General features: G+C 32.9%; 1 protein-coding gene and 1 long non-coding RNA gene across 3 annotated transcripts in view; both read right to left on the bottom strand.

Moving 5' to 3' along the window:
• LOC149077608 (uncharacterized) overlaps positions 1-25,548 on the bottom strand; it is a 165,409-nt gene that overhangs the window by 32,242 nt on the left and 107,619 nt on the right. The window lies entirely within an intron of this gene.
• Positions 1,577-24,038, bottom strand: LOC149077612 (uncharacterized). Of its 2 annotated transcripts, XR_016194171.1 has the most exons (4): positions 24,018-24,038; positions 3,701-3,736; positions 1,852-1,893; positions 1,577-1,618 (listed from the first exon to the last, which is right to left on the bottom strand). It is a non-coding gene; the product is annotated as an uncharacterized LOC149077612 (long non-coding RNA). The 2 variants fall into 2 exon arrangements; XR_016194170.1 differs by lacking the exon at positions 24,018-24,038 and having other exon boundaries at positions 3,701-4,219.

Here is a 25,548-nt window from a genome sequence, read left to right as displayed (position 1 = left end):
TTACGACCAAAGTCCGAAGTGTAGCCAGTTCGCGAATTGACCGAGAGTTCTGGCCAAAGTCCGACAGTTAGTGTATTTTTTATTTTTTTTTTTTACTTTGGCTTTCCAGTATGCGTAGTGGCTAGAGATCCTTTGCCAAAATCAGATGTGCTGCTCTATTATTAGGTAATCGGGGGGGTCAGACATACAGGGCGTCCTGTAAGTGCTAATTCGGCCTTTATATCATCAACCGTCCATCGCAGAGGCATGATTATAGTTTAAAAAATGATCAAAAGGCGTTCAAAAATGGCCCTGTACCATGAGCGAAAATGCAGTGTGATACAAAATAAAAACACAGAATGCTCTCATGTCTGATATGAACTGAATCTAGAGCAGGTTTTCTTAATTAGGGGTTCGTGGATCTCCATTTGTCTTTGTAGAGGTTCATTAAAGTTCAAGTCTGTCATGTTTGTTTTGTTTTTGTTCTGTCCAATATTGTTTTCTGTTGCAATTAATGTAACCAATCCTTTGTTGTTCAGTTATACTTGTATGAGTATTGTGACCACGTACAGTATTTGGGACACTTTTCAGTAAAGTTAATCAGTAAGCATTCCCATGAAAAATAGTCAAAAATAGTTACTTACTTTATTCTGCAATAAATTAAATTATGAAATTCATTGAAATTCTCAGTAAAATCAATTTAGAAAAAATGATACAATACACATTTAAAACGTGATACTGCATATAGTATATTTTACTAATAATGATTATAATTCCAAGCAAATATATCGATTCAATGTTTCCATCATTTTAAAGTTTAATTAATACTATAAATTAGGCATCTTCAACCCGTTGCTCGCGTGCACCATGGTGCTCCCTGAAGCAACGTCCCAAGTAAACAACTTGTACAAATTGCATTGAAGGATTGGAAGTCATCCTGATTTCATGCATTGGTATGTCACACTTGTTGTAAGGGTGCTCTTCTTTTGATGATGGGTATATTCAGTAATCGCGACTAGAAAAAGGTTGAAGACCTCTGCATCACAATCCTTTGATAAGTTCTACTATTTCTAATTCTAAACTTTAATTTTATGCATTGATTGACTTATCAGACACACTCCACGTGTTTGTACTTTTCTTTCCAATTATCTTCGCTTGGTGTACAGTCATCCGTACTTCGTATAACTAGCGGAGAAATTCATCGTTTCACTATTTGTGAAGTTGTTTCACCTCAACCGCGAGTCGACAGCTGGAGCTTTACGAACGTTTCGGACAGAGAAGAGATAGAAGAAAGATTCAGGTCCAGCTGAATTCTGCGATTTTTTATAATGCAACGCCCTCTACCGACAAAAATTGAACTATTTTTTCTTCACCTATTCCTCCCTCCCTCCTTCTCGAGAATAACAATATCGTAAACCGCACTCAAGTAAACAAATCCCTTCAATTTCTATGAATTTTTAAAACTATTTAACAATTTATGGGGCATTACTTAATTTTAATTTCGAGTGAAAAAGCCTCTCTTGGCACTGGTTTTTAAAGCTTCACAACACTATTTAATTATTGTCTATAAATATATGAAAATGAAAAATTTACGTACTTTAGCCTTTTCTACATTCACTGCTGTGCTCAGCGCTCCTCCCTTAAAATAAAAATGTTTGCAGGTGAAAAAGAAAAACGAGACGCATATGACTATTACTTTTAAATGTGTGAAAAATATACCAATGATATTCAACTAGATTTTATATCACTTCTTATTTTTTTAAACAGAAAAATCTCGATATTTCACGAGATTTCAATCACTCACTTATATTGAATTGAAGATGGATAGAGAAAAAGTTATATACAATATAAGGCTTCACACATAATACTCACGATAAGTCCTTTTCCACCTTTTCCACCTTTTCCTCCTTTTCCCTGGTAATATAATCGTATAAATTAAAATAATATTAAATTATCTCGACACCAACATCATCACTTAATTTACTTCAATTCATGTCCTTGGTTCATCATAATAGAAACAATTTACAATTATTTCAACTTCTACCCCCATTTATGACTTCGGCGAAGATTACACTATAAAAGTTGAATAAAAGATCTTTTAGAATATCTTTGGTCAATTATTAAACAATTATCTTTGAATAAAAGATCACAACTTGAAAAAATAGAAGAAAAAACCACCAATAAGCCTATTTGTTGCACTCGTTCAAATGCAACCAATATGCTTATTTATTGCAGTTTTCAATTTTTATAAAAGAACTTTTATAAAATTTTTATAGTGGGATATCGGCTTTCTAGACCAAACCGTACAATTTCTATGTACAGGGTGTCCTGTTAATGCTAATGTGGCCTTTATTTTATCAACCGCCTGTCGTAGAGGTATGATTTCAATTTAAAAAATGCTCAAAAAGTGTTGAAAAATTGCTCTGTGCCAGTTTTGAGAGTGAAAATAGAATGTGTCACAAAATTAAAAAATCTAAAATTTTATACTGTCCAAGCTTGTGAATGACCAAATCACTGACCAAGCTTGTGAATGACCAAAACACTGATCAAGCTTGTGAATGACCAAAACACTGACCAAGCTTGTGAATGACCAAAACACTGACCAAGCTTGTGAATGATCTAGAGCATAGTTTCCCAACATTTTTTGTCCCCTCGTCTCGCCCCCTCTTCAGAAATTTTTTTCTCCCATCGCCCTCCAACGCAATCTAACCCATAGGATCCTATGTTATACCCGTAGCTTCTGCAACCCCCCCCCCGGAGCATTACATGGCCCCCCGGGGGGCGTTAACACCCACGTTGGGAATCACTGATCTAGAGCATAGTTTTCCAACCTTTTTTGTCCCATCGCCCCCTTCTTCAGAAAATTTTTTCTCCAATCGCCCCCAACGCAATCTAACCCATAGGATCTTATGTTATACCCGTAGCTTCTACTTCCCTCCCCGGAATTTCCCATCTCCCCCGGGAGGGGGGGGGGGTTAACGCCCACGTTGGGAATCACTGATCTAGAGCTTCTGCAAGCATGCGAATGCTTCTCAGAAACTTCACAACTTTAGGCTTTTTTTTCAAATTTGTCGCATTTTCCTTCTATCCACCATAACTCTAAAACGGTTAGAGATAGAATAGGTCAAGCTGCTTTACGCTTTACTTGGGCTCGTCTATACTCTCCCCACCTTTCATTTGGAAGATTAAGTGTGAAGTTAACCCTACGTACACTGTGTGAAGAAATCTTTTTTTTACATGTTGTATAAATATGAAATGCAGAATTCGTGTTAAATTCCACCCAGCCATTCACTTGATATTGCAATTTCGGTTACAATTCACTCTTATTTTTTCGCTTCTCCCAACTAAATCGTACTCATAATTGTAAAGCCGTCATGATGTTTTAGGTAAAAACAATTTCCTTGAAGATTTTATTTGATTATAAAAATATTAATTGAGAAATACTTCAAATATATTCTTCCCATATTATCAAGAATAGAAAAATAGCAGTATTTGTTCTCTCGAAAAACTTACTTTCTATAAAAATAAAATATAAATTGCCCTTAAAATATCTGTTCTCGAAACCATATTCTCTTGCGTAGGCTTCCGCCAACAATATTGAATAAATAAATGAAATAAACCAAGGGAAAAGTGTGAATTATAGAGAAAAATTCGATTAAACAGCATCATGTATTTTGAATGTATGAACGGTGCGGAAATCACAATAAATAACAATCCTTACCTTGCCCTTGCCTTTCACTATGTCAAAAACATCTTCCTACAAAAATAATCGCAATGAAATATGGGATTTTGATTGATTTCTATACATATAACAAGTAATATGTTCTATCACAGGGATAAACAATCATTCCGTCCACGGGCCAGATATGCGGTAATTTTGCCACTCGCGGGACAGAAAATAGGGCCAAAATTAATCCAACAATATATACAGGGTGTTCGGTAAGTCCCAATTCGGCCTCTATCTCATCAGAAGTAGGGCTCTAATTTGGTTCTAAAAAATGCTCAAAACGTGTTCAGGAATCCCTCCGGACCAGTATGGAGAGATAAAATATAGAGTGTCATAATATAAAAGAAAAACCTGAATTTTTATACGGACACTAAATTTTGATGGAAAAATTTCTCTGCTGAGGTCAAAAGAAAAAGAAACAAAAACGTAGCTCTCGTAGTTACGGCTATAGCAAAAATATTTCGAAAAATTCTGATGGCAACACTCACTTTTATACATTTCAGCATGTGCCGGTACTCAGAAAAATCCTCAACGAAAAAGGCAAATACAAGGGAAGACGAAAATTTCTTATGCATTTTGATACGCTATGGGTGTCGTCTTCAGAGGATAGAAAATTATCACGCTGACCGAGGATCCCACTTGGATTGATTACTAAATCTTAACTCTCGGTTGATGGGTGGAAAGAAAAAATATATGTCTGTCCAAGGAAAACGTCGTGACCAGAGTGAAGCTGAGCGCCTGCGTGTGTCTCCTAAAACTTCCTGATTGGCTCCTTGTGAAATGAAGCAATTTGATTGGTCTATTCGAAGTTTCTCACAACTCCTGCTCGTAATGAACTTGAGCCGTGAGGCTGCGATCAGTAGTGGTGATTTATTGCCTTTTACTAATTTATTTGCATGCCCGAATACAGTTGAATAACATTTTAACGAGTATCGTTATAGCGAAAATCTCGTTTTAACGAACACTTTTCTAATCCCTCAGATAAATTTACAGGGCAACAATGCAAAAACACTAATTCCTTTATAACGAAATTTCGTTATAACGAACTGATTTCTCCAGTCTCTTGGAATTCGTTATAACGGGATTCCACTGTATATGCCTTCGTAGAAGATTAAATAAGTCGTGGATTTTATGGGAAACTTTCGCTTCCTGAAATTTGAATCTATGGTCCTCTTAGCAGCAGTGAGTGGCGGCCATCCATCTGAATTGTAAGAAAATTCGAATGACCATTACTTTCATTTTCCGGCTTGGACAGACGTATATTTTTTCCTTTCCGCTGAGCATCCGAAAATAAAAATTTATTAATCAATCCAAGTGGGATCCTCGATCAGCGTGATGATTTTTAATCCTCTGAAGACGACACCCATAGCGTGTCGAAATGCATAAGCAGTTTTCGTATTTTCCTTGTATTTGAATTTTTCGCTGGTGATTTTTTTCTGAGTATTATTAGGCAAAGTTTACCCACTCTTCCATGTACCTGTAGCATGATGAACGTCCTAGACGAAGAAAAAGAAACACGTGGAAACCACCAATGTGTGAAGATCACATTACTCATGCAAGAAGTCTCCCACCGAAGGGTTTGAGCACCGACATTCTTGTTCTGGTCTTATTTTGTCTGCGTCCTGCTCTGACGTTCTGGGCACTGCAGTCGCTGTTACAACGCCATTCATGGTTTTTCTCTGCGTCAATCACTTAACAATGCATAAAAGTGAGTGTTGCCATTTGAATTTATCGGAATTTCGTTGCGGTGACCGTAATTGTGAGAGAACTGCGATTTTGTTTTCCTTTTCGTTTTTCAGTGCATTGTTTGAAACACCATTATCGAATTTCATTCGCTTTCGTTAGTTTGTGCAGCCGCTAGGGGCTCGTATATCGGCTTTATTATAATTTAGTTATTTTATGAAAACCGTGTATTACAATGAAAGTTAGTAAAAACAGCCATAACTGAAAAACGACCAAAAAATTTCTTGATTCACTGTTTGTATTTTATCGGATTCGAACGAATCTTCCAGGTACAACTGCAAATATCTTCACCATTAATGTGTCTCTGTGAGGTATTTTTAAGAACAGTCGTCCTATATACCAGAGATTGACCGAAATAGGTCTTGGGAATCTAGGACGAGATGCCGACTTCTGGTCTACACTACGTTTTGGGCTTCCCTACGCTGGTTATAATCTTTAATTAAGGCATATGGATGTTAATACTTACAATAATATACTGTAAAGTAGATAGAAAAAAATGTGCAATGGTAAAATATATAACATTTCTTATGGATATCGTTTTAATGATTTAATATGTTCCAAATAGCATGTCTCAGTATATTGTCGAAACATTGTATTTATTTAATAAATATACTTACTGCAGCATCCTGAAAAATATGAAACAACAATATGAACAAAGAAACACGGTGACTAAAAATCCACAATTCATATAGCACACAATGGCTTAACTTCTTTAACTATAGCTCAGATAAATGAAGCAAACGTTGCTTTTGTTTAACCTTCAGCATGGTTATGACATGATTTCCGATTGAACTTCCATCATCATCCGGGGATGATGAGCGTAGCAGCATGCTCCATCATCTGATGATGATCTCAATTTTTTATTTTCAAAAAACATTTTGTAGCATTTTGTAGCATGATTGAAATGACGAATAGAGTTGGCGTACTCATATATATTCTAGTTCTTTTTTATTATTATTTCTCTATTTTCTAACAGGTTTGCTTGTACTGTATGGGATGGTTGTACATTGTTGAGTGGTGATAAAATCCTGTCTTCCGCGATTACTCTTCTGTTGCTGATAGTGGGTTCGAAACCCATTCTCTATGCATCACACTCTTTTTCTTCAAAACACAATAAAACCTGTACGAAACTGAACGTCAAGAGACTGAATTAATATTCCATTTTAGATAGGTTTCCATTTTACAAATGAGCACCACACACACACGCATAAAATCATTAATCAATGAAGAGACTATTTTTTTATTCCGTCGAAGACAGGTTTCTGTCTCTAAAGTGTCTGCCATGGATAGGTTTCAATGTACAGTGATAACTCAGCTTACGATGTTCTGGCTAAAACGAACGTGATCCCAGAAACGAATTATCTTCGTCAGCCGAGGTAATCACTGTATTTACGACAGTTTGAGTGCCATCTATCTTTCACAAAATTTAACTGAAAAATATAGAAATTTTTTTATTCAGCCGCACAACATTTCTACGGCTATTCCGACAGCCTAGAGGTTAAAACAATTTTCTGATCCATTGAACACATGGAATTAGATATTTAGATAGAGAAAATTTATTTTTCTACTTCTATCTATAGATCGTTAAAATATATATATATATATATTTTAAATTCGTTTAAAAAAATAAGTATTTATAACTAGTCAAACCTTTCGGGAAAAAATTGCAGACATTGTAAGACGCAATGGTATAATATAATCTTCACCAACAATTCGCAATTATTGTTTTAATGTATCTGCGGACTTTACGCAAGAAAGCTAAACTGTTTCTAAATTTGAGACATATTTTTCAGTTAAAAACGATAATTTTGAGTTTTAAAAAATTAAAATAAAATTATTTAAATTAAAAATTTTAATAAATTTTATTTTAATTTCAGTTAAAACGATAAACACTCATTTGATAATTTTCGTCGCGCAACAATCATTTTCTATACACGGGACTTAATCGAACATCCAAGCCACACACATACCTCTGCACAATTTTTAATGAATCGATACATGTCGGAATAAGTTGTGTAAGTGTATGTATATGTACGAACCTAACGTATTTAAGTTGTCGGAGAGTTTTATTTGTTTCGTGTTCTTGTTGGTGCTGTCATCTGCCTTCCATATTTTAAAGTAAAGATGGCGAATGTTATGTCAGCATTGTGTTGCATGTCTGATTACTCTCTGCGGAGAGAGAGACTGCAGTTTTTTCCCCAATCTCCTGCTACGAGTTTCGTGTGCGTCTTCTGGTTACTTTCTTTGGTGATCTCGTTGCTGTTTCTATTGAACTTTCTTGTCAGGAACAATTTTATAACGAGGGTCATGCTGTATCGAACTCGCGGCGTGAGTCTTTTATCGACTCGGCCTAACGTCCCCAAAGAAATGTGATATCAGAGAAGACAATAGTGTAATAATTTTTGAGGCTATAGTTTTCTCCTAGAAATATCTCAAAAACGTATAGATATTTACGGATGGAAATCTTTTTATGCATGACAATGATATTGAAAATGATACTCACAACGCCCTATATAAACAGGAATTGATGTTTTGTAGAATTATGAAGAGCTACATGAACTGTATAGTGTATCAATCAAATGAAATTACAAAAATATTCAGGAAAGAGTTTTTAGAAACAAATTGGTGTTCTTTCGTTGTTTTGAGTAGTGTAATTTAAAGTGTGGTTGTGAAAATCCATGCATACTCACAGCATCTTTCTACATAGAAATGATAATTTGAATTAATTATTGAAAAATTACTAGATGTACAACTTCGACAAAAAAAAACATATTTTTATTTTTAAAAAAAATTGTTTTTCTTAATTTTGAGTATTTTGAAATGTTTACTTCTAAAAGAAACGTGTTTAAAATAAAATGAGTGAACATCAAAATTAAGCAACGTCCTACCTCTAATGTGACGTGTACACAATGAGTGTACAGTTTAGGTTACATAACTTACTTGTAATCGGAAAAGGAGTAAGTATTTTCTGTGAATTAATAATATTCTGTCGTTATAACTATGAATATTGACGAGACGTTTCTACAACACGAGTTGTCGCCATCATCAGGAGATAAGTATTACACAAAACCGACAGCAGAGTAGAATCAAATCGTGGGAAAACTATGTTAATTTTAGACCGACTCGACTTGACTGGCTTCTAAAACGTATTTATATATTCATCAGTTTCTATTTTATGCTTTTTTCATGAGAGGGAAAAGGATTAATGGCGTTCCTGATGCGTTTATATCCGGATTACGCAAACGGTTCGAGTAAACAGTTGCATTACGCAAAAAGTTCTGGGTAACAATGGGAAGATCAAATCAAGGTGATATGTTTATGGAATGTATTTCTTTTCTACTTACCAATAACAACTTCAAAAGAAAAACACAAAATTTAATTAATAAATGTTTATCTTAAACGGAAATGCATTATTTTCGACGAATATAAGTTTATATAATTTTCTTCATTGAAATAAAACAATATATTTATTTTAATTCCTGTGAGCGAGGATTCCATGTGATTAATTATTTTAGAAATTATTCTGGAAATAAATTACGTAATGTGGAAAATTTCGTTAGTGAATAAATATATGCATTCATTTATTTATGCGACGGCCAAAGAATAAAATCGGCCAGTCCGCGAATTGGCAAATTTCGTTATTAGTTGACCCGACCAATGTCCGAATTTCCGGCTGTGGCCAGCCAGTTCGTAAATTTGGAGATCCCTGGCGAAACATGAAAAGAAAGAAACATGATTCGGGGTCATCGCCAAGCTGGCGTATTTTTTCGTGATAATTGTGTGAACGTTAGTTAAGTCCGCGTAGAAACTTTAAAAATTCATAAAAACCGAAATAAAAAATGGTTTGCGGTGCTGCAAACCATTTTTTATTCCGGTTATTTTTCCGGTTTTTATGAATTTTTGAAGTTTTTCGGACTTTTTACTTACCCTGTATATAGGTTTCTTCTCTCAAATTTCTCTTTTTTTTCCCATCTACTCTCGTGGAGCTAATTAAATACAGCTGCTGTACATAGCCATGTATCACACGTTGGCGATGAAAGAAATGGATTTGGGGCTTACAGGAGCGTCTTGCATCGCAACATCGAACTTTGGGCAGGGATGTCCACCCACTTCTCGAATTGGCCGGCCAAAACCTGAAAAATCTCTAGTCATTTCTGAAAATCGGAATTTGGTTCAAACTCGACCGATTCGCGAACTGGCCACCATTAGGACTTTGGCCGTCACATTATATAAATAGTTCAGTAACAGGTAATTTAATACTACTGAACTTAAAGAACATGCCCCAGTCGATTAATTCAACTAGAATTTTTAACAACTGATCGATTAATCGGCCCAACCCTAATTAAGTAACAAAAATATAAATGAGCCTTTCCGTCCCGATTGAAGCCTTTTTATTAATATTTTCCATGAATATTACTTGAAATATACTTAATTTGATAGAAGATATGTTTTTACTGCTTATTTTTTTTCCCCCAAATGTTTTTTTTTTTGCTGTTTATTTTTCCGTGACAGCATCGTAAATTTAATACTTACACCGGATTGCTGTGAAAATAGAAATATTATAAGAAGAATTATGTGAATTATCATTTTGAGTCTGTTCAAATTCAAATGTTTAAGGCAGTGTATACGTATAATTTATTTTTAAAAATTCCTGTTTTAGGCGGTAATCGAATAAACAACGAATGGAACGGTATCATTTTTGACTATATTAGATGGCTATATGAAATATTCTAAAATATGAGAGAAAGGGAGAGGCATTGTGAATTTCATAAAAAAATATAAATTACAAAAAAAAATAGTTTCAAAATTATTTCGATTGAAAAAAAAATATTACCATTAATTCATTATTCACTTCGTGAACTAACGTTTAAATAATGAAATTATAAATTTAAGAATTTATTAAACTATAAATTTAAGAGTTTATTAAATTATAAATTTAAGAATTTATTAAACTATAAGTTTAAGAGTTAATTAATATTTAATGCACGACAGTTCCGATGTATTTAAGAAATATGTATTTTTTGCAGAAAATCTCTCTCCCTTTTTTCTTTGATTACTTACTTTCACCTTCACAAAAATAAATTAATTTCTATCAGAAAAAGAACTAATTACAGAATATGTGTGAAAAATGATGTACGAAATGATGTACTATATGTACGATTACACAATGAAGTTCATTAAACATTAATTTAATACAGTCTCTAGTTTTCACGGATTATGTTCATATGACATGTTTTGGATGTCTGCTACTGACCATAGTGTTTCAATTCGCCTGTTCATTTGGTTTTGAAGTTTTTTAGAGGTTTTTTTGTATTTTTCTTTCAAATTCAGACTCAATATGAAAGCTTATAGTTGTTTACATGAGCACAATATATGCGAAAAGCGAAATTTTCAGAGTCTAGTTTCATCATAGACTTCAATTATAGAATCATTCAGCACATGCGTTGAATATTTAGGATGAATCATAGACGGAATATGGGTGATCTTTTACTTTTGGAAATGCTCCCTTGGGGGAACCCCGTATGGCGAACTATGTTTGCCGGGCCGGGGGTTAGTATCTCTTACTTCTTGAAAACTGATATTACTTGAATTTGTAGATGTTCTACAGTACAGTGATTCAAGTTTTTGTCTGAAGAATACTCAGGTCATTCTAGCTTCGTTTATGTCTAGTTCCAGTACTTAACAATAGATATCCGTAACAATGAATTTTATACTTACAAAATCACCCTAAAAAAGTGAAGTGGTTAGTTGTATTTCAATGATGCTGAACATGTTTCTTGCTGAAAAAACTGGAACACACACATACTCACTCTCTAATCTTATATATATACAGTAGAAGTCCGTTATAACTACAGTAGGGCTGGTCCGATTAATCCGGTCGGTTGATCGATCAGTTTTTAATCGAGTTAATCGATTCGATTAATTCGATTAAGATTTTATTAAAAGTTTCTGAATTACTTCGATTTTTTTTGAAAGAAAAACTGATTAGATGTCATAAATTATGTTTTATACAGAACATCTTGGATAAGTGACCGTATTTAAAATATTTTTTTAATCAATATTTTCATGAAATTAGATTCAACAGAACTTGATGGTTTCAGTTTCAAATTAAGTTTGATGGAAATTTTAAAAGACAAAACCAAAATTCATTGTTTTCACTATGAACAGACATTTTTCGTATTCTTGGAAGCATCAGCTTATCTCCTCACAAGCACCATTCGAAAGGAGTTTCTAAGCAAGTATGCAACAGTATAATCGAAATTAGTTTCGAAATCAGTGAATAATAAAAAATAACCGATTTATTTAAAAAAAAATAAGATCCAAGTGAAGAAATTACATATTTTGGCAATTATATCCTGCATATTAAATTGCTTGAAGCGGGCAGCCTTAATTTCTTAACCTATTGCTATATTTATTTACATGTACAGAATACGTGAGTGATATCAATAAAATATATTTTTCTATCATCTTAATATTATATGATCACAAAAAATATTCGATTAAAATTCGATTAGTCGGTCGAATAACCGATTAAAGTTTTTGGATTAACTAGTTAAAAATTTTAATCGATTCCCATCCCTAAACTGCCCGAGTGGTGGCATGGTGGTAAGATGCTCATCTACCATCGTGAAGGTTGTTGTCATGGTCCCGGGTTCGAACCCAAAGGAGGATATAGATAAGATATTTTCCCTAACGAACTCGAGGCGACCACCGATAGACAGCGCCTTCACTTCCAACCCATCTCACTAATGGCAGTAAATTGCAATACAGCGATATGGCCAGAGTTGGTGTTTGGTGAAGTAGCCCTAAACTGCAGCTCACAATCACAGGAAAAGTTGTCGTTATAACGGACTTCTCATTATAAGCGTACTTTTTTGTAACATTGGCTCCTTGAGAATAACCTGTGAATCAGTCGCTATATTGTGATTCTCGTCATAAGCCGTACGCGCCATAACAGACTTTTACTGTATATATATATATATATATATATATATATCCGCTGTAAACGCGATGATATGAATAGAAATCCCAAAATTGTGAATTTATTTGTAAAAAAGTTTTTTTTTTTTTTTTTTTTTTTTTTTTTTGAGATACTTACTCCAACTCTCTAAAAGAAACAACAATCGAGTATATTTAGTCTGGTGAAATGCATTTTTGTGGGTGAGATGAACATACGAAGAAAATATAATGAGAATATTTGACTTGTTTCTTTTTATTTCGTATAGTTTTAGTTATGATCATATATATATTTTTTTGCTCTAAAAAAAGCAAGTGAACTATAAGCATAATAATAATATAAAATATCTTTTAGAAACTCAACAATATACGAATAAGGTAACACATAGAAACGTTGGGGATACTTACGACAAATTGCTGAAAAATGTTTCAGTATTATAAATTTCAATTTTACCTCATATACATATACTGAAGAGATGGTAAGAAACTTTTATTTTCCAGCTGGTAACTGAGCTCAGAACATTTCTTCAGTTAGATTATCAGCCTTTGATACCGAGCCTATTTCTATGTAGTTATCAATGGAAAACCAACGATGCCGAGGCACATATATAAGTACCATTTCATACTGTATTTTTTATTCGGTGGTAGAGCATTTAAATCTTAATGAGTTTTCAATTTGTATCTTAGAATAAATGAATTGTACATTTCGAAAAGGGCTCATCTACGAAAATTAAATTTTTTCACCAAACACAAAAAATTTCATTCTTTGTTGAACCGTTTGACTTATTTGAGAATTTTTTTTTCTCTCAAATTACCGACAACTATGTACGTTAATTTTAGGGAAAAAAACTCAAATGAATCAAACGGTTTTTTTTAAACAGAAATTCAGTTTTTTATGCCTCATGATTTTTTTTTTGATTTTCGGCAATGAGCCTTTTCCGATATTTACAATTCATATGTAAAAATAATAAATTTAAATTTCTTTTCTCAAATTTTAATGATCGTTTTTAATCAATAACCTATGGTATTGACAGTAATTAACAACAGTTCATGAAATAATTATTAATAAATACCATAAGTGTTTGCTCAAAACGTGATAATATTGCATACTTTCATTCCATATTATTTTTTTTTAATTTGTAATAATAATAGTTGGACAGTCATTTATGTATGATTTGTAAATAACCATTATATGCTCGTATATGATAATGTTTGCATGTTTTATGATAGATATTACTTACTTCCGTCTACGAAAATAGAAAGAAAATAATTTTATAGAATGTTTTGATATAATTTTCGATACTGATTTTGCCTTAGAAATATTTTTATAATTACATAATAATTATAACTGACTACTTAGTCAAAAGTTCTTAATTCGGAATGATCGATCTAATTTTTTTCCCGATTATGATCTTTCCTTCCCATACTAAAGTGAACGAAGAAAAATATTTTATGATTTCGGAAAAATTAATGAATTTTCTGATAGAAATAAATCTTTTTACTTACGATCAGACCCTATAAGAAATAACAAAAATTTAAAAGTTTATTTACACTGAAAGCCGTAAATGAATCGTATTATCTTTTGAACCTTTATGGAAAATATATAATTGCAACTTTAAATATATATATATAATATTTCCCAGATTTTTTTTACTTGAAATGGAAAAAAAGAGTCAGTCCCATATGAAACTTTTCTTCACTGTAAATATGAACTAGAAAATTATTTATTTTATAACTTTTATTTCTAGTTGTGGGGAGGGGGGTGGATCATAGCGACCAAGATTACCGATTCAAACAGAGGACCTCAAATAATTGAGATCTCATTTTTTCTGAATTTTCATCGATTCTGAAATTGTTTTTTTATCAATTTTTTCATACACTTTGGAATTGATTTTTCATCAAGTCTTTTATTAATTCTGGAATTATTTTTTCATCAATTCTTCTATTAATTCTGGAATTATTTTTTCATCAATTCTTTCATTAATTCCGACAATATGTTTTTTCATCAATTCTTTCATTAATTCCGACAATATGTTTTTCCATCAATTCTTAAGTTATTTCTTTTCATCAATTCCTAAGGTATTTCTTTTCATCAATTCTTTAATTAATTCTGGAATTATTTTTTCCTCAGGTTGTAATTTTCATTAGTTTAGTAATTATCTCTTTTAATAATTTAAATTTTTTTCAGTTTCAAACTTTTCATTAAATTTTGTGATTTTTAATTGTTTTTTTTTCAACATTCCAGCATATTCTGTAATAATGTATTCATTTTTGGAATGTATTTTCCCTCCCTTCCACAATATACAGTATAATATTGGGCTATAGGGGATTTTAAGAGCCCCTGAAAATATCAAGAAGCTTCTACCCCTACTATTATTTTCCCGCCGAGCCCCGGAAAGGGTAACCCGGACGTGATGACAGCTTTTGGATATAAAATTAAGTGGAGAAGCGTTTATAAATAGTTGTTCTGCGTCCAATTTTGATGATCCAAATATTTTCAGAATAAAGGGAAGATTGACATCGAAATTAAATTCAATTATTTATTTATAAATAAATTGATAATAATAATTAAGGAGCAATGACCTTATAAATTTACTTGTAAATATTTTTACCCAATAGACAAAGAGAAAAAAAAATACACATATTATGCGAATAGATATTTAACCATCCCTTTTAATTTTCATAAAAATTCAATGCATTGAATGAGATATTAAAATTTTTATATATTAATGATCTTCTTATACTTACGGCTACTTCCTAAAAATGATTTAGAACACAATGTATCTTCATTGCTCGCATATATAATACGATATGTACAAAATTACTGCATTCGTTTCGTTTACCAAGAATACATATTTTTACTCGGATTCAGAATATTTTTCATCAATATACAGTACTTACTGCTATCTGTGAGTAGGCATAACAAATTACAATGAGATCGAGTGTCTTTCAAAAAAAGAGATATATTTATAATATTGCACGTTGCACACTTATATACAGTCGAATTCGCTTATAACATGCTCCCCTTGATGATTCGAGTGCAAATTATAACCGACGTGTATGTTATGAGCGTGGTTTTGAAATTTGAAATTTGCTTATACAGCAGTTTTATACATGCATAAAGTGCAGTATTGAGATTGCCGCGGACAAAATAAGCTTATGCCGTATGAAATCAAATTTAATACTGCATGGGAAATAGTTTTGGAATCTTATGAGGAAATTTGGAAATTTATTAGGGTATGTGATATACGAACATGCACGAATTTTTGCTCAATTTAATCGATTTAACTGACATCTTTTGAGGTTTATGCTGCAGTGGAACAACCCCCAACGAACACTCTTCGTTTTAACGGATACTTCCCGTTAATGAACACTTTTCTGATCTCAGGGCCCGTGGAATAGGGATTGAATGTATTTCACTCCCCGTTAGCGGACACTCTCGATGGTGGACAGTAAAATGAGGCAAACTAATTTTTCTCCACAGACTCTAATTTATTAATTTTTGGTCATGTACCGAGAATTTATCAGATTCGACTAACATTGTGTTTAATGCTCAACTCGTGTTGGTGAATATGATAAAAACGTAATTTAAATACTTAATGGGCTGAAATTAATCATGGTCTGGAATTCGAATGGTAATGTGTTGGTTTTGTTTGTATATACGTGTGAAGAAAGCCAACATTACAAAGCTGATAATGTTGTTATGAATATGTTTTTAACTTTTTAATACTTATTTTAACTTAGTTTAACTTTTATTACAAAATACGTGAAATGCGCGTATCATGTACGGGTAAAAATAATCATTTGGTTTGATGAGGAGACGAAAGGTTATAAGTTTTTCCATATTTATCAGACTTTTCAACTTTATTTATAAATTATGCATAATCGCCGGTAAAAATGATAAATAATGCGAAATTTAATCAAACATTCTTTAGACGATTGGTGATTATGAATAATCACCGGTGTATCATTTACACCAGTGGCTCTTATCCTTTTTTTTGCCCATGGCCCCCTTTCAACCATTTTGCATGCCTGTGATCCCTCCCATTGTGAACATGATTAATTTCCATACCCTCCAACACCGCTCCCCAGATTTTCTCGTTTGGAAATTGTTATTAAAATATTATTTGAAGTATAAAATGCTTTAATTTAATTATTTTTTAATTTGTGAGAATAATGAAAAGCATAATAAACATAATGCAATACATTAAAAATAAATAAGGAATTATTTTCGATCAATGTGAACTTTATGCTTGAATACTGTAGCGCATTATTACTTTTTATTACTTTTATACTCTTCATGCTTGAAAGTAGTAAGTAGGAAATGGCCCCCGTTTGAAAGCTAAAAGTTCGAACTTTTTCACAACATTTTCAATTATAATATTTATATCAAGGATTTAGATTCATGTTGTAGCCCTATGCTGAAATGTGGCCATATTCACTCTTAGTTTCTTTTATTCATGTCTCTGAAGGGTAAGAAACTGCCGAAAGTATTTGGGATTGTACTGGCCTGGAAAATGTATGGATTAGTATCGAACAGTATAGGGGTACGATATCAATTCTTTCCTTTAGAAAACCTTTAAAGAGCTGCTGTGTCAAACCACGGCCGACTAGACAATAATTGTTTAGTGGGCTATGGTCAAACTGTCAATCTCAGAGGAGCCCTTCATACATTTTACCTGCTTTATAGAAACCAATCAGCAAACCAAATGCCAATAAGCAATTCGCCCATAAAAAATATTTTTAGTTCCCTTAACTAAGAATGGATAGCTTCTGCATTTACCCCAATATGTTAATCATATTTCTTTTTAAACGTGTCAATTGTGTTGTAATTCACTACCACCCCCCGAGGGTAAGCTAATCCAACCCTATTAGAGAAAATCTCCCTGCGACACCACAACCTTGAGTTGTCTCTTACCAATCGATGCTTTTGTCTACTTTTCAAAGCAGTCGATTGACGGTGTATTAGTACTTGGTACTCGCTTTCCTGTCGATCCAGTTGAAAATTTTAAAAACTTCCATCATGTCCTCCCACACCCGACACCTGCGTTCTTCTAATGAAGACACATTCAAAAAATCAAGTCTTTCTTCATAGCTCAAGCCTTGTGTACCAACCAGACACGCGTAGTCCTTCTCTGCGCCTCCCTCAATCATGCTTATATCCCTCTGTTGGTAAGGTCTCCAAACCCTTACGGCATACTCCAGTCCAGGACGAACTAAACCCCATAAAAAATATTTTACAAGACAATATCCCATTGCTTTTTCATATATATATATCTGGCTCTTGGGGGGGGGGGGACGATGTGACTGATCAAGCTGACAACCCCGGGATTAACGCCTGATTTCTTACAGAGCCATCTATTGGTAGTGAAAATGTATCCATTTAGAATACATTTCCGTCATTAAAGAAATTTCCACTACTTTCTGTGAAACAATAACATCAAGATACAACCCGAATACAATGGAATGTTGCAAAAATAAGTCTTTTTTTTTCTAAAGGTTTTTGTTTGCAGTATGTGATATCCTATTATTTTTCTACGTTTGGAGAATATGTTATATCAACAGTGTATGTTTTAAGCGGGGGTATGTAATAACAGACGTGAGAATATACGGAAGTGAATGAGCCGAAAATCGGGGATTACAAAACCTTATGTTGCATCCACGGTATATGTTTTTCCCCAGATTACGTTATAAGTGTACTCGACTGTATTGCCGAATAAATCACACGACATATTGTGTCAAACGTAATTTTAAAAAATCAATAAAACACGAGACTATTATATTGTTTTTTTAAAGAGTACTTACAAGTTCTTCCTGTTCATTAAATCAAACGAATAAATGAATATACAGATTTCTAATAACTCGAATAACAGGTGCGTATATTTATAAAGTTGAATGTACATATTTATTATAATCTATACACATTCAAAAATGCTCAAAGGCAACGGTTGAAAAAATGAAATATCAACTGGCGAGTAAAAAAGTTACGTGAGCAAGGATGCATACTGATGGTAGCTGTAAATTGTAACGTATAGGAAGAAATTGCGTAGCATTTGTATGTAAAAGTACAAAGTGTGACTATGAGTCAACTCGTGAAATACTACCAAAGCATGAAAAAAAGCCCGTTTCCATTGATACCTAGAGTTGAGAGTTGTTTACTTCGCATTCAAACATTTGGGTTTCGTTGAGGTAATGTCTTATTATTTTCGAATATAATTCGTGAAGTTTTTTTTCCCGTGATGATAATGATATAAATTATTCCTTAACCCCTTTACGACCACGAGCGAAATATTACGTCCAAATGCCAGTGGAATAAATTCAAACACGTTCTCTGTGTTTTCTTTCCTCTCTCTTTACCAACGCGAAGCTATGTAGTCACCCTATCTCTACGGATGCTCCTGTTACGGCCGTATTCACCAACACAGTTTAAACTGCAATCTGAGGTGAAAGGATTGAAGATTGAAACGGATTGGTTAAATTGAAGATTTTCCATGTCGATCGATTGCGATCCATGTCGATCGCTAATCCTTTAACCTGCGATGTAGTTTAAACTCTGTCGGTGATACGGCCATAAATGATTTTTTTTCCCACACATATAATGTATCTTTTTATTACATACATGTGAGAGCGAAAGGAAACACGTAGGGTGAGGGTGAAAAGGGACTCTAAAAACTCTCTTATCTACCTTATCTATATACTACCTATATACCGAATACTTTTTCCCTTTTTATATTTTTTCTCCCCCACTTCTTACTTTTGCTAAGGCATCGTTGCCAGATTTATCGCGAATTAAATAATCCCAGATAATCCGAATTTGTTGCCAAAAGCTTGTGCGTAAAGTGATTAAAGGGGTTTTAGGTGCTATTGTGCGTATCTAATATATATACGAGAATATTTGCGGTTTGCATGGAACCCCCCCACCCTCAAAATTAGGGTAACAACGTTTGATTTTGATGAAAAAAGGCTAGTGGTTCCAAATAACAAATTACAAGATCAGTTACATAATTATTAAACCTTTAAATTTATCTGTTACTGAAATATTATTTGCACGATGAAATATTTGTTGAATATTTTCTGCAATATCCAAATCAAAGGGAATTTTTCATTCATGATTTCGTATTTTATGATTTATGAATTCATTTTATCTTCTGTATCATTCAATTGTTTCCTCTTCCCAATCTTTTTTAGTTTCATTAAAAAAAAAACAAAAAAACATTATATTGTTCGAAGACAGAAATTGCTAGATATTCAAAAACGGTTTTCTTCAGATATAATCAGAAGTGATGAAAAGTGATATTGATCCATTTTCGAAATTAAACTAGTACATTCAAAATGAAATGAAGAATTTTACTAAAATGAGAGTGATCGATTTTAGTAGATATAAAAAAGGATTATAAAACTGTTTTTGATGGGTGTCGAGTCTATAATAATTATGAAGTTATTATTGACTAGGATTTTAGGTTTTCTAAGTAAAGCAAAAATACAAAACGATGAGAAAATTTTTATACATTCACACTTACCGCAGTTTTCTAAAAAAGAGAGATTTACATTATTAGAATTAGAAAAAAAATTTATCAAAAAAAAATTTTTAAATAAAATATTCGGATCCTTATTACAAAAGATACAAATTTTCGAGTTATGACGAATACCCATTTTATTGATCTTAAAAATTACCAATTTCCACAATAATATTTTTATGATATAGTAAAAAATTTAGAATCTTCCGATGAGAGGACGTTCTATTTCCTTTTTCATACGATTAAATTCAAATATATTATAATTTAGATAACAATGTTTGATCAGTTCGATATAAATATTTTCAAATATTTATTTTATAATCAACAGATTCCGAGACAATTTCGAATGTTTAAAACTCCTTTGAAAATTAATAGAAATGAACTTGGAAGTTTCGATTTTTGAATTTGAACGATTCACATAAATTATAAATCGGAATCGTGCGAAACTATATATAAGAATACTCACGTTTGAATCACTTTTCTATGAAAAAAAGATGTAGTACATGTTAAAAATCTATCTCGAATGATGAAATAAATCAGGAATGAATGGTTTATGCACAAAACTTTCACATATATGAATACTCTTAAAAATAACGCATTTATTTTATGAAATTCTTAACTATTTATCTACGTATTAAATTTTGATCGCACATGAAGCAGATGAGTTTTTTTAATCAATACCACTTTATTAACATTATAAAATAAAGTAAAATTAAAATTAATTATATGATTAAAGTAAAAAATACTCGCGTATTAACACAAAATTATTGTTTTAATTGAATCATCATTTATATTTTAGCGATTTTATTCCGAAAATGTAATGATACATATTTTTCTCTATTTGTATTGTTAATAAATTGAATAGTTTACCCCCGGGGATAATAAATTCTAACACAATTGACACATTGAAAAAAGAATACGATATAAGCATGCTGGGGTAAATCGAGAACCTATCCATACTTAGATAAGACATCCATACGTACTTTTTATGGGCATTGTATTACACTTTTTCTTATTATAGTTTATAGTTATTATTATTATAGTTTTTAATTATATTAAATTATTATTATATTAATTATATTATTATAGTTTTTTAATTGCATTTATAATTGGGTTGCTGTATTGTAGAAATATATGACATCCATATTTTTGTTATGGACATCTTTTTCTCAGCCACCACGTTAGGAATTTTGCCTGTTGTGGCCTTGTATTTTTATTTGGATATGTCACTGTAAATCTGATAAATGCGGTTATTATACACAATAACCAGTTATTATGGTTATGCCCATAATAACTGGTTATTTTGCATACTTGCCAAACATTTTGGTAAATTTGATAAATTTCTCCAAATTTATCACTTTTACTGGTATTTATGCATAATACTCAAACGTTGCGTTGTTTGTAAACATGATAAATCATACTAAATGATATACTACAGTCAAATATAATTATAACGAGCTCCAAGAGCCCGGAGAAATCACTTCGTTATAAAGGAATTTCAGATTTTTGCATCTGTGGGGATTAGAAAAGTGTTCGTTAAAACGAAATTTTCCCTATAACGGTATTCGTAAAAATGAGATTTGACTGTATATATGATAATTCATGCATTTATTGCATTGCTATATCTGGGTACGGTAGCACAATTTGTTATAATTATATCGGGGTCCGACTATATTCACATACTAGACATACTAGACTCATTTGGAATTTTGTGCTCTTATTTATCAAATTCACCAATTACCCTTGGGTACTATGCATAGTTATAAAGGCAACAAATTTCAAGTATTTATCAAATTTTCCAACTACCCTTGCTAATTATGCATAATCGCCTGTAAAAGGAATAATGTTTTCAATATGTATCAAATTTACCAACGACGCTTGCGCGTTATGCATATTTGCCAGTAAAAGTGATGTTTTTATCAAACTTACCAAGACGATTGGTAAGTATGCATATTAACCGGTTATTATGTACAATCACCGATTCATCACATTTGCCTTAACGGATATAAATATCCGAACCGATACATGTTATTGAAAGAGTATATTATAATGCATGCGTTAAACTCAAAACGTATATAGTTATAAATGGACGACATTTCATCTAGTGCATGTAATGCCGTGATTACACAATAAAATTTTGTTGAAAGATCTATTATAAAACTTTAAAAAAACAACCAATAAACCTATCGGTTACATTCACTCGAATTTAACCGATATGCGTATTGGTTGCTTTTTTAAGTGTTCTAAAACAACTTTTATAAAACTTTTACAGAGTATAATTTCAGCCTATGGCCGGGATCACATTATAAAAGTCTGATAAAAGTTTGTTTATAAAACTTGAAAAACACTACCAATTACCCTATTGGTTACATTCGTTCGAGCGTAACAGATGCGCGTATTTATTGCATTTTCCATGTTTTATAAAAGGGTTTTTGTAGCGTAATAATGGCATAATACTAGTATTGCGTAGTAAAACGGATTTGATTAGAACGATTGAATTACGTGTAGTGAGGTTGCACTACACGTACACGCACATTCCCGCAGGTACCGATTTGTTGGGGTTCGTTGGGGGGTTCCGCGGGAGGGGGGTGCATGTGTGGTGTAGCACTAGTAGGTGGGGCCTCCAAAAAATGGCTCGGGGATTCATGATGTTCTTAAGTCAGCCAACTCGTTGGGCAATTTGCCTGTTGTGGCGTTGTATTTGTATTTGTATTTGTATACATCTGATGTGTTGCCGATAAGCTATAAGTGTCAGGATTATTACTTTAATTTTCACATTGGTCTTTTAGTATGAACAAATGAGTAATTATGCAGGGTGATTCCATAATTTTCCTTGCCACATTTTACTCGCAAACCATTGATCATAGAGTCATACTTCCAGTTAGAAAAAATATCCAAATAACGTGTAGTATTCAGATATGTCATTCATGTTGTGCAAGGGGTCGTAGAGTAATTAAAATAAAAATGTTAACTTTCTATACGGACACCTTGTGCTCAAAAACTCAATTAGGAAGTTTTTGCCCTGCCCTGCCCAGCACATCCTAGAGATAGTAGGACTCCGCACTGTTTGCCAAATTCATCTGAACGTCATGAGAGTAGTCTGGTAAGGCTACCTAGCAAGTTTGCCGCATTTTGAATCACAGCATCCTATTTTATTTCTTCTTATTTTGGCATAGAATCTTCCGTGTAGACTCACAAATACCACATGGTGATTGAATATGGAGCATAGAAATCGTCAATTCTGTGTCCGAGAGATTGTTCCTTTTCCACACAACGATGACACTAGCACGTGCAGCTGATTTTTTTCCTCAATGTTCTGAGTGTGGATGGACTACTTGGGTGACGTGTGGAGGCTTCTATCTCTAGGATCAGCTGCCCTGTCCCTCTTGAGACCAACGAAAAAGTTCACGTTTCCAAGGGCAATAATCTGTGAGATATTTGAATTTAAAAATCTAAGAAAAAGTTGGAAAGAAATACACAAATTTACGTACAACGCTTCTTTCCCTCGTTTATGCTGTTGTTTTCCCAACTTTCCTCCGTTTAATATTGCGCTTGCAGCATGGGAGAATTATGGAATCACCCCGTATATTCTGTATTATTATACAAGGTGTCCAGTAAGTGCTAATCCGGCCTTTATCTCATCAACCGTTTGTCGTAGATGTACGGTTACAATTTAAAAAAAAAATTACTTTGAAACAGTATTGAGAGTGCAAATACAGCGTGCAACAAAATAAAAATAAATCTAAATGTTTATGCGCTTCCCCCCGTTTTCTAACTACTTTCTAACTGAAAGTATGGTGAAAAGGGGGCCGTATGAAAATTCAGATTTTTATTTTGAGATGCACTGTATTCTCACTCTTAAAATTGGTACAGGGTAATTTTGAAACGCCTTTTGAGCATCTTTTAAATTGGAATTGTACTTCTACGACAGGCGGTTGATGAGATAAAGACCGCATTTGCACCTACAGGGCACCGTATATAGGCATCCAAAAGAATTTTTTTTGTTTGAGTACCATCTGAATAAGTTCGAAAGTGAGATTATGAATGAGCATACTAATGAATGCTAATTATTATACAGTATATTCGAAACTTACCAGTTTTGGTTTTTTCGCATTTTTCCCATCCTGAAATGCAAAATATATATTTCAGTATCGTAAATTGCAGGCATTCAAGTACAGTATCTGCATGTACAAAAAATAAATGCAGACACAAATTCTTTTTGATCTCCTTACTACGCTGAATTTAATAAAATAATTATGACGCTGTTGAAAAAAATGCTTACGATAAGTGCATAATTTATAAATATCAAGAAATTTAACGTTACATTATAATACAATTTTTGCAATACCATGAAGCGAATTGTAAACTCCAGAAAAGCAGAAAAAATTAACACCTTGAAACTTGAGATTCTTAAATTTACACGGAATTATTAAACTTGTGTCAGATACAAGCTAAGAAAATAATTACATTGCTGGAAGTTTCTAGTGTGTGAATAGTTAATATTGTCGAATTGTGTGAACAGTTAAATTAAACACCTATATAATGAATAATTTTCTAATTAAAAATATAAAGAATTTATCTAAAAAAAAGTATGAAATTGAATGAATCGGATATTAAGTAGAATTAATTTTCCAGTTGCTTCATACTTCCTCATTAACTTGCACTCGATTCCAATGAAGCAGTTCTTTTAAATGTTTATAATTAATTGCAATTATTAATTAACTAATTTTTATTGAAAATTAACCGTTTTTTTTACTACTAATTTCTAATAATTTGCGGCCCATTTGAGAGATGATATTGAAGTTAACGGCCCGAAGTATTATTGAGTTTGATACATTGATCATTTTTGTCGCACCACGGTCATTTTCTGCACACAAGGGCCAATTAGACCGGGATCTACAATTTATTACCGATTCCGAACGGCAGGCTTGTTTTTTATACTCACATCGAGAGGTTGATGCGCTAGCCCCTCGATGGGATACTCCCTGCGGTAGCAGTTTTTTTTGCTGCACCCCTGTCTCAGGAAAGTTTTCTGACACGGACGAACCGGGTATCAAACTCGCGACACCTCTAAATATCCTTCGGTACTTCAGGCGAGCATCTTATCGACCTGGGCTACCACGCCCCACAGACGGGCAGCTTATAAACAATGCCTACATTTTCGTTAATGAACTTTGAAATTTAGTTTCGCCTGAAACTCCGCCTCTCGTGACGTCTTGCTAGATTTTTTTGTTCGCAGTAGCCAATCACTGGCATGGTAATCCTTCTTATGTTACTAAGAGGGTAAAGATTGTAATTACGCAGACGGGTACACTTATCTGTAAATTGAGAAGGTTCCTATGAAGTTGTGGTAAATTTGTAATCGGAAACACATACTGATTTTCCAAGTTGTGGATATTCTGTACTTGTTTACGAGAATAATATCATAATAGTATTTCTATCGGGAATCCTCAAGTTATGTTAGAGTATAACAAAATTCAAAATAAATGGATACTAACGCAACTTGAATGCTTCAAAAATCGAATATTCTGGCACCAAATTAATCACGTTTGGTGTTCCAGTGAGCACCATGGTACTCACGAACATATGGTTGGAGATAAAGCTGGTTGAAAGTAGCCACTTGAC

This window comes from Pholcus phalangioides, unplaced genomic scaffold (assembly GCF_987345545.1).
Source record: "Pholcus phalangioides strain wild (caught in Gottingen) unplaced genomic scaffold, Ppha-v1.0 ptg000015l_1, whole genome shotgun sequence".
In the NCBI taxonomy this organism is placed as follows: Eukaryota; Metazoa; Arthropoda; class Arachnida; order Araneae; family Pholcidae; genus Pholcus; species Pholcus phalangioides.
Note: the sequence above shows the minus strand (reverse complement) of the source record. Positions and strands in the feature narration are given on the sequence as shown.